At 40.4% G+C, this 15,514-nt stretch overlaps 1 long non-coding RNA gene across 1 annotated transcript in view; it reads right to left on the bottom strand.

Annotated features, from left to right (window-relative positions):
- The window catches only part of LOC138743244 (uncharacterized), a 38,667-nt gene that overhangs the window by 22,628 nt on the left and 525 nt on the right, over positions 1–15,514 (bottom strand). The window contains exons 2-3 of the long non-coding RNA XR_011344752.1: positions 10,833–10,989; positions 3,777–3,979 (exon numbers count right to left, since the gene is read on the bottom strand). This is a non-coding gene — a long non-coding RNA (uncharacterized lncRNA). The remainder of the gene's footprint in view (positions 1–3,776; positions 3,980–10,832; positions 10,990–15,514) is intronic.

Consider the following 15,514-nt stretch of genomic DNA (forward strand, 5'->3'; position numbering starts at 1 on the left):
AGAGAAAGGGACCAAAGGAGAACAGGCTGCCTAAAACTGGATAATTCAATGTCCATGCTTTGAGACTTTGAATTGTAGATTATAGAACACTCTAATATAACATGAGCTTCTGTTCTTCTGGCCTGCTTTGCACTGATCTCCAGGTCAAAGACAGCAATCTGATTTCACCCTCCATGCATTCTCCTCCCAAGTGTTAATCCAATCCACACACATTCCTGACCACATTCAGTTAACGGTCCTTCATCTTCTGTAACAGCTTCTCTGAACTTACCTCCCCCACCCACTCACAAACACTACTACTTCTGGATCCTTCTTTTCATTTCTACCCTTGTAAGAAAAAAGTTAGCCGATCTTCCAAACCCAACCTCAGAAAAGGAATGGGCAGCGCATTTTTAATTGCAAGTAGATTTTGAAGTAGTGGCATGAAACCAGAAGTACAAGAAGATAAATGCTGATATAATCTAAGCACGACTCTTTCTTTTCTGCTAAAGAATGTACAGGTGTTCCCCATTTTATGGGATACTCACTTTATGCAAATTTGCTTTTACGAAGAAACCTGTGTTCAGTTTTATAAAAGGATTTGGTTGGGTTTTCACTTTTACGAAGAAAGCCTTCAACAGTAATGAATGGGTCTTCACTTTATGCCATTTTGGCTTATGCAAGGTTTCATAGGAACACTCTAATTTCATAAAGCAGGGTATTTGGATTTGGATTTTTTTCTAATGTCATATAATATTCATTCAGTCTTTGTAAAATATTTGTTTGTGGGCAGTGATTCAACAAACGTGACCAGACATGTCGCTTGTGAAAACAATTGTTGAAAAAAGAGACAATAGGCTTAACTAAATCTTCTGCGGTTTGCTCCATTACTTTTCAGTACCTAAACAAAATGTATTCAAAAGTTCCAATCAGAAGATCAGAAATGTTATGGACAGAATGCATGGGAAGATGTGTTTTATTGGATCTTATAATAATTTTATCTTTGTTATTTATATTCATAAACTATTGATGAATTAATGACAAAATACCTCTGTAAATCACAATTGTAGATAATTCTGATGATCATTCAATGCTTTGTTAAAATTTATGACAAACCCACTGACTCTCTCAGTAACCTTGACTACCCCACCTCCCACCCAGTTTCCTGTAAGGATGCTACTTCTTTTACCCAATTTATCTGCCTTTGCTGCATGAGCTGCATGCAGTTGCGGCCTACATTCCAGCATATCTGAAATGTCCTTTTTCAAGTAATGAGGCCTCCCCTCTACTGTAGTCAATAGAGTCATCTCCTGTATTTCCTCCATTTCTCAGAGTTCCTCACCCTCTCCACTCATCGAGGGGTCTCTCTAAACAGATCAGGGATGGGGTTCCTATTCACTTCACCTTTTGCCCCACCAGCATTCAGAACATTATTTCCTTTTATTTTCACCAGCTGCAACTAGTTCCCACCTCCAGACACATCTACTCCTCCCCACTGCTTTCCAACTTCCACAGAGTTCACTCACTCTGTGATTTGTCTGCTCATCCTTCCTCCCTCCCTTATCCCTGGTACTTTCCCCTGCAACCACAGGAAATGTAACATTTGCTTTCACACCGCCTCTCTCACCACCATTCAGGGACCTAAACAGCCCTTCCAGGTGAGGTAAGGAATCATGTATATTTTCTTTAACCTCATCTACTCAAAATCAGAATCAGCTTTATTGTTACAAACGTGAATCACAAAATCTGTTGTTTTGTGGCAGCAGTATTGTGCATTACAGGTGCAAAATTGCTATAAATTACAATTTTGTAAATGCAAGTAAAAATAAGTGCAAAAAAAAGAAAAAAATATGGTAGTGTCCATAGGTTCATTGTCTTTTCAGTAATCTGATGGGTAAGGGGAAAAGCTGTTATTGTATGCGTCTTCAGGATCCTGTACCTACTTCCTGACAGTAGCAATGAGAAAAGGGCATGGCCTGGGGGGGGGGGGGGGGGGGGGGAGGTGTGATGGTCCTTGATGATAGAGGCTGTTTTCTTAAGGCACTGCCTCTTGTAGGTGACCTTAATGGAGTGAAGACTAATGCTCATGATGGTGCTGGGTGAGTTTATAACCTTTTCCTGTCCTGTGCATTGGCACTTCCATATCAGACAGTGATGCAGTCAGAATGTGCTCCATTGTACACCTGTAGAAATTTGCAAATCTTTGATGACTTTGATACCAAAGCTCATCAAACTCCTAACAAAATATAGCCGCCTTCATGAGTTCATCAACATGATGGCCCCAAGATAAGTCTTCAGAGATGCTGATACACATGAATTTGAAGTTCTTTACCATCTCCATTGCTGACCCCTTGATGAGGATTGATTAGTGTTCACCTCATTTGCCCTTCCTGATGTTCACAATCAATTCCTTAGCTTTGCTAACATTGAGTACAAGATTGTTCTTGTGACACCACTCAACCAGCTGATCTATTTCACTCCTGTATGCTTCTTCATTGCCTTCTGTGATTCTGCAGACAACCATGGTGTTATCACCAAATTTGTAGATGTCTTGTATCATTGAGAAGATTTGTAGTGGGCACATACTGCATTTGGCGCTCCTGATGTAGCCTCCTCTACAGCAGGGAGCCCAAGTGCAGACTTAAGAACTATTTTGCAGAACATTTGCAATCTGTCCACAATGGCAGTTGCACACCATTCTAAAACCCCTTTCCTACACCGACCTCTCTATGTCCTGTATCTTCTCCACTGCTACTTTGAGGTCTAACATAAACTAGAGGAATTACATCTCATATTCTACCTGGGCAGTCTACAGTGTAATGGCGTAAACATAGATTTTTCTAATTTCAGATAATGAGTCCTCCCTCTTCTTCTGAATCCCTTCTTTTTTCATCCCCCACTTTTTGTCCCCTTTCCCACTTACCCCAATTCAGCTCCCCACCCATTCTCAACCCTCACCTCTTTTTGGTTCCATTCCCTTCCCTCCCCCCCCCCCCCCCACCACTGGATTCTTCCACTCTCTTCTACCCCTCCTCCCTTCAATTCTATGTAGTCTCTTTATACCACAATTCTCACCTTATCAGATTCCAGCCCTGCAACCTTTCCTCTAGTTACTCACCTCATCCTTATGGCTCATATTCCTCCACCTGACCTGTTGGTTTCCCTCGTTTCTCTCTCCCTTTGTCTGGCATCTGTCAATCCTCTACCTCTGTCCATCATGTACTACCTACTTACTTCACCAATCCCACACAGGGCCCCATCCCACCCTGCCCTCTTTATGTTACTTTCTCTACATTTAACCAGACATGATGAAAAGTTTCACCTCGAAACAGCAACCATTTTCTTTCTCCCAGTGATGCTGCTTGACCTGTTGAGTTCCTCCAGAAGATGGTGTTTAGCTTCCAGAATCCAGTATCTGGTGCTTCTAAAGTGACTCCAGTTTACACTTTCTCTCGCCCTGGTTCCAAGAAGAACTCCATCACATTCTCTTAATTTCTCCATCTCTGTTCTCCTTGTTCTGATGATTAGACTTTCTGCACTAGTGAAACAAGAAAGTCTACAAATGCTGTGACTTCAGTAAACACATAAAAGTGCTGGAGAAACTCACCAGGTCCCACAGCGTTCAACCAGAGATGGCGTCAGAACAAATTTAATCAGGGGGCATTAGGGTAACTGTGGGTGAGAGGGCACAAACTGCCGTTCATGTGGCAGTTTTGTGGGCCGTTTGTGCCATTCATTTTCAGGTGAGGGGAATGGCCCCCCCCGACCCAAACCATAATGCTGACCCTAGTCCATACCTTGATAAAAGGGCTCAGGCCCAAAACTTTGGTTATATATCTTTGCCTCCTTTGGATACTGCAGGGCCTGCAGAGTGTTGTGATATTCTCCCAGCTCCTCTAACATCTCTTCCTCTTCTTTGAATCACAAGGGCACAGTGATTATATTACTGGAATGGAGTCTCATGATCAGGACAAAAAATTTCAATCCCCACGGTGATAACCTGGGAATTTGAATTGAAGTAAAAATTACTCTGAAATGTTGTAACTGTTGAAAATAAAAACACAAGTGTCACTAATGTGGAAGGAAGGCTCCAGGCATTTCCTTCTCTGTTCTATATGACTTCAGACCCACAAAATATAACTGACTCTCAAATACTCATGGGAATGTTCCCTCACATCACTTATTAAAGGGCAGCCTGTGTTGGGCAATAAATTGTGACCTTTCTCGTGGTGCTCCCATCTAGTCAAAAAGCAGCAAAAATATTTCCCATGTGATCCAATAGCGTGATACAACCCAATAAGTCTTTACCTTTGGAACCACTGCTTTGAATAAACTGTTTTGCATCTGTGTTTAGAACTGTCTTCTTCATACCTTCCTTAAAATCTACTACATTGACCAAGCTTTAAAATCATTCCTCATAGTGTCTCTATCAATGAGTCATTCTTTGATTAATCATGTTTTTGTAAATAGCCTTGGGACATATTTCAACTTTTAAGGCATTACAGGAATGCATGAGGTGTTTGGTGTACGAAAGGACTCTATATTGGAGGAGCCTTGATATATATTACTTTATTTTACATGGTGAGTAGCAGTTCTTTTGATTTTCCTGTCCTTTATTTCATTTTATCCCAATGTCCACCTTTATTTAATAAATTGATACACAATCTGTATTTATATCTGGGTAATCTCGAATCTAATGATCTAGATTCTAGATCATTAACTGAGACTGTATGAGATGTTATTGAAATAAAGGCTTCAAATAACTGATTATCAGAAGAAAAGACATGGTCTACTGTAACTTATTTAAATGTTGCTATTCTACTACATGAAAAACTGCATATCTTCAACCAAGACTCTTTATTTCAAGTTACTAATCAAGTTAGTCCAAAACATTGACGAGATGATCAAATAATGAAATGAACCAATGTTACAGTGTTACTTCAGATTCAGTTAAATGTAATAGGGAGATCCATTTCATATCAAAGTGAGTCAGTTCTTCCTCTGCTTATGGATCGTCATTTGACAAATTCTGGCTTTATAAATGTCTCGTGTCTTCATAACTTTTCCATCTACAGTAAAACACCTGGTATCTGGCACCAACGGGGATTGGTAGATGCCATATAAGTGTCGGCTGCTTGAGATTGCGTGTTGCATGGATTGGCGAACTGACCACTATTTTAACCTTTTCATATTTTTTGACTATTTATTTTCCATAATTTTTTTTTTTTGCTTGATGCAAGAGGCTGCCGGTTGCTTGAATTCTGGATAACGGGGATTTCAGTGTGTTTAAACAACAAAGAAAATCAGCTTTTCTTTGGGCCTGTTTGTTCTCTCCTTGCACAAGAGCTAGAAGCAACTGGAACCAGATGGCATTCTATTTTTGATCTTTGACCAAATGTGTCTCAACCACAAATCTGTAATTTACAAATCAGTGAGAATGATTGTTTGTGCTGGGAAGGAGATTTATCTTGCTGAAGTTTGAGTGTTTGACCTTAGTCTTTACTGAAAATATATGGCAGAATATATAGCAACAGAGTTGAGAACTATGCCAGAGAAATGTGTTAAAACAGTTCTGCTGAGGATGTGTCTCTGTTAATGTGACAGAGCTAAGAAGGTTAGCTGTTTGCGAAAAACAAAGCTGAAAAACAAATTCTGCTAACATGAAGAAGTCACATCATGAAATGGATATTTATTGATGGCTAGATCTGAACAAATTCAATATTATAATTTCTTGTGAAACATTAATCCTGTTCCTGCCTTTACAGAAACTACCTTACAGGTTCAATGTTTCTCACGTTCTGTTTTATTTCACATTTCCAATATGTTTCCTTTTTTTGTACACAAACTTTGTCAACTTCCTGTTGACAAATCAAATTATTTTTCTTGTTTGCATCTGTGCTGTATCTACACTATTGCAATTCGTGAAATGTTAAACAATTGATAATTCCATCACTATTAACTTTAAATTAATGAATACTAGATAGAAAAGTAGTGATTTTCAATCAATAAATTCCTCCAGATTTTTTGGTCAATGCTGCCTGCCTTTGTGACAATGGCTAGCAAAGATTTTTTGAGAGCTTTTGAGTGTTTTTCACTTTAACTTAGCCTCTTGTGGTAATTGAGAAAAGGACAAAATTTTCAATCAGAATGAAGAATCCTCCCTGAGCCATAAAACAGGAAATATAAAGTGGGAAGTAAAAAGTTACATTCAAATCTGATATGAAAAGAAAGATCAGGAGTAATAATTAAAATTACAGAGATATTGGAGGAATTCAGGTGATCTTGCGATGTCCAGAGGAGGTAAAGATACATTACAGACATGGGTCGCCTCCTGCTGCCCCTGTTGGTGAACACGTATACAATCACACATGCACCTAACAGGATGCCAACACACACTTATTAATATGATCTCCCACATTGTTAGCATGAGCTTCCACTCCCACATGGTTAAGACTCCATGTGTGTCCAGCCAAAACTCTTTGAATCCTGCTCACAGCATCAATTGTCATGTTGGGAAGAGTATCAAGTTCCATGGCCTCATAGAGAGATGAGTCTGGACACAAGTGTTACCATCACATGTAACTTTTATTAACCATGGAAAACAAATGGGAGAACGTTAAACAGTACTCGATCACTATTTCCCTTAAGCGATGATCTAGGCATTTACCTCGGACTTCGGTTGGACTCTAACAATGGTAGGCCTAGACTCAACCTGCTCAAACACTACAAACAGGAACTCTTACACATACCTGGTTCCCTGACCAACAGGGGTGCGGCACTCTACAAGTATTGATCTATCACAATACTATGGCTCAGCTTCAGTGTAGTGCACACTTTATCAGCGACACTTCCAGTGATGTCCACAGTAGCGACCTGACATGGAGCGATGTCCTGGGCTTGGTTCATGAGGCAGAGAGAAAGAAGGTACTATGCATCGATGTTTGAAACAGTTCTAATCTAGGTATATAGACAATAATAACCCTAGGTGATTTAAATTAGCCAATGGCAAGGTGTGCACTAATGTGATGGTCGAAGTCAAACCTTGATTGACAGGTGATGTGACTTCCAAATAAGTTTCAGATGGGGAGGACACATGACCACCCACAATACATAATTCTAGATAGGCAGGGAGGCCACATTTCCTTCACACAGAACACACTTGCTGATGTAGCCAGTCACTGATCTCATGTACTCCACTATGTTTACATGATCAGCTCGTGTATTCTACTATGCTTTCATGACCTCATAGTTCCCTACAATTCTCTGGACAGTTTTCTATCTGACCACACTGCCATACAAGGCCTTCTGCATCATTGCTTCCTCCCCCCTTTGTTCCCCACAATCTATTGCTCAACTCAATTCTACATAATCATCATTAAATGCAATTGGGAGAGATCATCTGGGGAAAAGGTTTCCTCATGTTATTCTTCATGTAAGGATTATTCTAATCTACCACAATGCCTTGGACCTAAGACACAATAGTGCATGTCTGTCATGAGGCCTCACATTTTTGACACATTTCCTCTGACAATTCCTGGGCCATTCATTTCAACAGCTAGGGATAATTAGTTTTATGGTCTCATTCTATCATTCCATGCAGTTAGAGTTTGCAGCATTGAATCATTGGTATGAACCTCGTTGTGGTAATTCATGGCAGAACTAACTTTGCTGCACCTTTGATGTGATCATCTGCCATGCCCAATAAAGTTAAACTTTTTTTTCCTATTTCTGCCACAAGTACTTTGTCATGCTTACAAGTCAGGTATCATACAAATTAAATCTGCAATTTGCTCTTTACTCTGTATCAACAATGTATCTTGACCTCACAATCAGCAGAGTGCCTTATATTATACCTGAGTGGCATTTTTATTTCCCACATGAGTCACCTTTGTGATTTGCTGACTTAAATTGCAAATCCGTGCTGAATCCTGAGCAGCTCTGGGCCATGAATCTGCAGCCACAAGGAATTAGGATGTAGCAGCTTTGGAATTACTTCAATAAGAATGATCATTTTGAATCCAGCAGCTTTTGATCTGGATTCAAATAAAGGAATGAAATTATTTAAAAAAGAAATTTGAACTACAGCCATTTAAACCCATGACACCTAATCACACTCAAGTAACCTACAGCCCAGTATGTTTTGGAAGGTGGGAGGAAACTGGAACACCCAGTGAAAACCTACACCGACAGGGGCAGAATGTACAAACTCCTCACAGATAGCTTTGGATACAAACCCAGGTTACTGGCATTGACACTAACTGCAATGCTAAGTGTGCCGCCAACAATTATACCACAAGTTGGTCTCAACTTCCATGCCAGTATTTTCTCCCTGCAATGACTAAACATATGGAAATCAGGCCAGTAAGTAGTTGAATATCCACCTGCTGAATGTACTTATCACAATCTCACTCGCTAGTGAGTCTCCCTCAATCTCCCTCAATCTCCCTCAATCTAGTGAAGCACCAATCTCCCTCAACTCCCTCAATCTAGTGAAGCACCAATCTCCCTTAATCTAGTGAAGCACCAATCTCCCTTAATCTAGTGAAGCACCAATCTCCCTCAATCTCCCTCAATCTAGTGAAGCATCAATCTCCCTCAATCTCCCTCAATCTAGTGAACCACTAATCTCCCTCAAGAAAGTAAACACAAGTCTCCCTAATACGAACAAAATTTGACCATTATTTAAATTAGAAACTAATGTAAGCAAGCCCTGGTAGGTTTCCAATAAACTCAATATGCAAGGAAGAAGTTAGAGGAGAATAGATTTTTAAAAATTCTTTTTTTGAACTTTGTCTTCCAGACCCTGGTTTGAAACCTTGGGGTCCTGCAGCATTTGTTGTGAAGATTTAGAGATTTAGCTCCTGGCTGCATTTGGATTTTCTTGCCATCCCTGGCCCCTCCAAACCATCCTCCTTAGAATCCCTGGGCCCTCTTAACCATCCTTCCTCTGACCTACTGGAGCAGCAGCATCATGCCACTGGTTTGCGACTGAGTTATAAGCAGGACAAATTCAACGTAATGAGGAAATCAGCCACAGCTACTTTCGGTCTGTTTTCAAAATTGCAGCTAGATTAATTACTTGGAATTCATAAAGGGTGATTTAAGAGTTCCATTTCCTGTCTCTTCATAAATACAAGTTTCCAATTCTTCATAATTTAAATTAAAAATGTAAAATTTTAACATAGAGCCTTTCCAACCCGTAACCCCATGCCGCCCAAATACACCAATTAACCTACAAACCTCTGTATGCTTTTGGAGGGTGGAGGAAAACCAGAGCACCCAGAGGTAACTCATGTAGACATGAGGTGAATGCATAAATTATTTACAGACAGCGCCAGATTCAAACCCAGGTTGCTGGTTCTTTAATTGTCTTGCACCAACTGCTACGCTAACTATTCCACCCTATCAGATTAATTTATATACTTTGCAGGGATATAATCTTATAAAATATTTCTTCATCTATTCATTGTTTAACTACATATTTTATACTAAATCAATGAGCTGATTTCCAATAATAGCAAGTAATATTATTGTGTTCCACAATTATGATCATTAAGTTATACCACTTTTGCAGCCGTTCTCAAAACACTGACTGCAATGAACTAGAAAGTACACTTTCAAAATGCTTAATTGTCTTCATGCACGAGAATTTGACTCGGGTCACAAACTAGATGCATAATAATTTATCAGGGCCACCTTCTATTCTGACAATATCCCCTCTGATAAAGTTTAGTGGGGTTGGCAGGAGATAATATAAAGCAGGCAATGTAAAATATGAACAAAGCTCATGTGCCACAGAGGAATAAATTGAAGGCAAAATCTTTTCTACAGTGGGCTGTTTGGGAGAAGGCTGATGAAATGCGATTCCTTAGGCACAATCTCACCTCCCTTTCCAGTCTTCTAAAATAGAATCATTAGCTTACACAACACAAGGAGGGAATTTAGTCTACTGTATCTTTTCCAGATTTTTGTTAGACCTATCTGAAACTAATCTCATTAATGAGCTTTCTCTGCATTTTCTCCACTATAAATACTTATCTATTTTTTTTTTAAAGATGCAATAGTTTCTGCTTCAACTATCTCCTGAAGCAAATCCTTCCATGCTCCAACAAACCTCTGTCTGAAACAATTTCTGCTATCTCCTTTTTTCACTTTCCTGATGACAATTCTTAAATTAATGGTCTCCAACCAGTGGAAACAATCCTTCCCTATTCAAACTATCAAATCCCTTCATAATTTTGCAAATTCTTGTTAAACCTCTTCTTAGGTTCCTCTGCTCCAGTGATTATAATCTCAATAATGCAAATATCTGCTCGCAGTTACAGCTTCTCATTTCTATATATCAATCTTTTTTTTACTTATTATAAACAGCTTTTAAAAAAAATGTAATGAGGAGATGATGAAGGAAATGCAACAGGTCAAAGGTAGATTGGAGGTTTGCTTTTAGCAGGTAGTGAAGAGGCCAATGAGCAGGATGGAGATGGGGGAATGCAACCTCTCCCTTCCCAGTGGGATGGGGGATGGGGCTGTAGGACATGACATCTCCCAAGGGATTATTTATAAAATATGGGGCGTGAGAAAAGAGTAGCAAAGTTGTATATTTCGGTGTATAAATTGAGTCATGAAACCTTCAAAATTCACTCAAAAAATGGGGGTCGACACCTGCCAGATATACTTTTGAGACCTTAAATTCAGGTCAAAAACCGTTTGACGCCGTTTAGGTGTACAAATCAACTCTGGAAGCACCTCCCCACCGCTAACACTGCCATTTCCTGACACCTCCCCACTGCCAGGCGCCGCCATAGCCCACCCAGACGTTCTACAATCGTAGGGCTTGAGGTCCCCGTTCCTACCTGGGAGCCTGAGGTCGCTGCTCCTTCCCAGTAAGCCGAGATCGTTACTTCTGCCATATAGGCCGAGGTCGCTGCTCTTGCCAGTAGGACAAGATTGCCGTTCCTGCTCGAGACAATGAGGTTGCCACTTCTTCCACATAGGCCAAGGTTCCCAATCCTGCCGGAGGAACGAGGAGACAATCAGATCACCCATGATCTTGTTAGTGAAAAGACTCAAAGGCTGGCTGGGTCAACCCCTGTTCCTAATTTGTAAATTCAAATTCATTGTATCTGAAAATGGTTTGACAAGAATTTCTGACTAAGCAAGTAGTTCGTGCTTGGGAAACAATGATCGTCATGAGGTCAGGCATCACAGAAAAAAAAGAAATTTAGGACCATCTTGTCCATGCTGACCAATTATAAGTAAGAGTTCTATAATTCTGAGCACTCAACTAATTGTATCAGATGATTGTGAGAATTTCTATGGGGCTTTACAAAACAAATTTCTGTCTGTCAACCTTTTAGGGCTTCAAGGACCTGTATAAACTGGCTAATGAGCTGCATATTGCCTTCATCAATCAAACTGAAGAATCAATAATGAGCAGAACAGAGTTGAAAGCTAACTCAGGTGTCTGATAGAATAAAGATTTTAATGTCAAATCAGGTAGAGAACATGAAATAAAGGGAGAAAATGTCTAGAGGTAATCCAGATGAAATTTACTTTGTTAATTGTCCTCTCATGAACAATTTAAAAAGTTAGATCTGTGTTCTTTGGAACTTAAAAGAGTGACTTGTGCTATTATTGAAGTGTATATATCCTAAGAAGTCTTGACAGGATAGATGTCAGTATGTTCCAATGAGTGGGATTCTCTAATGAGGAAATGTATTCACAAGGTAAAGTAAAGGACATTGCAAATTGAATTACGTAGGAATTTACTTCTGTAAAGATCGCATAAGTTGTGGGCTGTGGGGAACTGACACAGAAGGGAAGTTGTAACCTGGAACAAATCAACCTAGATCATATTAATTGTGGGCAGACTTCAGTGGCCTGGTGGCCTAAACATTTTACAACTCAATTTACAAACGCACTAATTTTTGCTAAGATTTCATTCCAAACAATTTATACGCTACACGTTTTCTACATCTGTCATACAAACAATAACAGACCAAATATCCCTGCAGTGAAGGAATGAATTAGGCTTTAATTTATTAATAAAACTTGATTATGCAAAATCACAGTACAATAATTAAAAACATAGACATATTAAAATTCAATCGCTATCACCTTTGGTTGCATTATTTGACAAGAAATCACTGATTTAGTTTAACATTATATAAATCCAACAATTAATTTCATGAGCAACTTTTTTTTCACTGACCCTGTCAATTTCAATGAAATGTTAAAGTAGCGGGTCTGTACCCCATTCCACTGGGCAGGGAGAGGTCACCCTTCCCCCGGCCTGTCCCCTGTCCCACTGGGCAGAATGAGGTCATCATCCCTTGACCCAATCCCCTGTCCTGCTGGGCAGGGAGAGGTCACCATCCCCTGGCCCTGTCCTGCTGGGCAGGGAGATGTCATATCCTACAGCCCCATCCCCCATCCGACTGGGAAGGGAGAGGTTGCATTCCCCCATCTCCATCCTGCTGAGCAGGGAGAGGTCGCCGTCCTCCATCTCGTTAGGCAGGGAGAGGTCGCGTCCTCCCGCTCCACCCTTCTGGTCAAAGGGAGGTCATCGTATCCCTGTCCCCCTGTCCCACAGGACAGGGAGAGGTTGCCATCCCCCACCCTGATCCCCATCCCACTGGACAGTGTAGGGTCATCATCCCTTGACCCCATCCCCCATCCTCCTGGGCAGGGAGAGGTCACGTCCCCTGGCTCCATCTCGCTGGGTAGGGAGGGGTTGCTGTCCCTGAACCTGTCCCCTGTCCCACTGGGAAAGGAGAGGTCGCTGTACCCTGGCCCCGTCCTGCTGGGAAGGGAGAGGTCGCTGTCCCCTGGCCCCATCCTGCTGGGAAGGGAGAGGTCCCTGTCCCCGAAACTTTGGCCAGGGAGAGGTCGCCATGCCACTCAGGCCAGGAGGGCATCCACAGAAACCTGCTGCAGCCCCAGGTGCAGACACGGGGAAGAAGGGCTGCAATGTCCCACTGGACTCCTGCAGCACTGTGGCTAAACGTATCATTCTCCAGTGCTCCTGCATATATACAAGCTCTTCTCCAGCCTGAAACAATGTGGTCCATTTCTACTACTTAGTAAATAGTTTCGATGCCTCAATGATTTCGTTAGCATAACAGAAAAGAATTGCCTGGCTGACTCACTCTCCCAGAACTTTTCATCTGCTCGGAGGCTACGGTATTTTTAATGAAATCAAACAAACACAAAGGATGAAGGAGAATAATAAACCTCATTGTTTTTGTTAAGTCAGTTTAGCCAGACCATAATGTGTTAGACCCCCTTTACCTACCAGGCTCCTAGGATTCAATCTAATGGTTAATCCTCCACTGATCAATTGTGATGTCAAGAGTTGGAGGACACAAAGGACTGATGGGATCATGATATCTTGCCTTCAAAACTGCATTTAACCTACTGGAATATACATATGTGTGCAGTCGAAGACTGCTATATTCACTGAAGGAACCAGGGAACAGACCACAGTAAGTTTATAAGTAAGAAGCTCTTTGTTTCAAGCTCTGAGAAGTTTGGATTCATTGTTTCAGATTTAAATGAGGCAGAAATAAAGAGAAATAAAGAAGAAATAAAGCAAATTTCTCCTTTGCTCTCCAAAGGGAGTTTTGTGGGATTCTCTCTCACTGCTCCCCATCTGTTATCATCGCTGCTCTCAAGCTCTACGATCATAAGGGCTCTTGAATGAAACATCAGTTATGTATTTTCACCTTGGCTGTTTGACCTGCTGAATTTCTCCAGCTTTGTGTTTTTACTTTGTCTATAATAGCAATTGATAAACTTTATTGGAAACAATTTGATCAGTCATTAAAAAACATTAATTTTGTTCTAAAACCATATTTTAATTGTTTTGTTTTACAATCCTCATTAACAATGAATTTTCCAATGGAAACAGAACATAGAACACTACAACACAGTACAGCCCCTTCCATCCTTGGATGTTGTGCCAACCCATGTATCCCTAAAAAATGTACTAAACCCACCCCTACCTCGTAACCCTTTATTTTTTTCTTCATCCGTGTGCCTAAGAGTCTCTTAAATTCCCCTAATGTTTCAGCCTCCACACCATCCCAGGCACCTAAAACTCTCTGTGTGAAAAAAAAACTTACCCCTGATGTCTCCCCTAAACTTACCTCCCTTAACTTTGTACATATATCCTCTGGTATTTGCCATTCCTGCCCTGGGAAACAGGTGCTGTCTGCCCCTCATAATCTTGTAGATCTCTATCAAGTCTCCTCTCATTCTTCTTTGCTCGAGGAGAGAAGTCCAAGCTCTGCTAACCTTGCCACAAAATTTGCTTTCCAATCCAGGCCACATCCTGGTAAATCTCCTCTGCACCCTTCCACGTCCTTTCTATAATGAGGTGCCCATAAGTGTGGTCTCACCAGAGATTTGTAAAATTCAACATGTCCTCTCCACTCCTGATTTAATTGCTGAAGTTTTATTAAATTGCCTAGAGCTATATCTTAAAGCATTGATGAAGACTTCATGGTTAAATAGATTAGTATGTAAAAGTAAAACAATATTTCTCAATGATTCTATAATTTTATAAATTAGACTAATGACATGGCGAGCAAAATACCAACAATGCAGAAGCATTTCCAGGTCTGTTGAAACCTGTTGTTTTCTCTTAAAATATTTTCTGATTTGCTGAGTATTTCATAGTTTTCTGTTTTATTTTAGAATGACAAGTGTTGTTTAAAATCAAATTTGACTTTTACAGGCATGATGCAGGGAATAATTGGGATAGACGTTCTCTTACAATGGATCTCTTTTTTGCTTAATTTACATGGTTATTGGAGAAATAGCTTGTGTTCACTTGCCCAGAAATTGGAGGTGACTCATTTTTAATCCAATAAATATTAAATTGGTATAAAATCCTGATTTACTCAGATCTTCCCAGTGCTGGCTATTGAAAAGAGACGCAATGCATTGAGTATCAGTGTGAGGGTGCAGGTTCAGTCTGGCTATTGAAAAGTGAGACTAAGAATTGCTGTGTATCGGTTATTGCTGTAATAGTACAGATACTTATTTTGCTATCTCTTTTTGCTAAACTCTCCAACCTTACTCAGGAGTTGGCAGAAGTTTGGTATGACATTGGAGACCCTGCCAAATTTCTACTGTGTGGTTATACCATCTCTTTATGCACCCTCTCAAAATTTCTCAGGATCTTATGTTTCAATGAATTCTTCTAAACTCCAGTGGATATATGCCTAACATGTCTAACCTTCCTTCAGAGGACACTCACCCAAGTATTAGCCAAATAAACCTTCCATGTACAAGTTCCAATCCTTTCTTAGAAAAGGAGACAGGAGTTGACTCAGCATAACAGATGTTGTCTCATGTGTTTCACTGAAGCATAACTTTCCTCCACTTGTATTCATTTCCCTAAACATTTTGTTTTAATAATTACCTTTCTTCTTCTTTGGCTTGGCTTCGCGGACGAAGATTTATGGAGGGGTATGTCCATGTCTGCTGCAGGCTTGTTGGTGACTGACAAGTCCGATGTGGGACAGGCAGG

Source organism: Narcine bancroftii, chromosome 9, assembly GCF_036971445.1.
Source record: "Narcine bancroftii isolate sNarBan1 chromosome 9, sNarBan1.hap1, whole genome shotgun sequence".
Lineage (NCBI taxonomy): Eukaryota > Metazoa > Chordata > Chondrichthyes > Torpediniformes > Narcinidae > Narcine > Narcine bancroftii.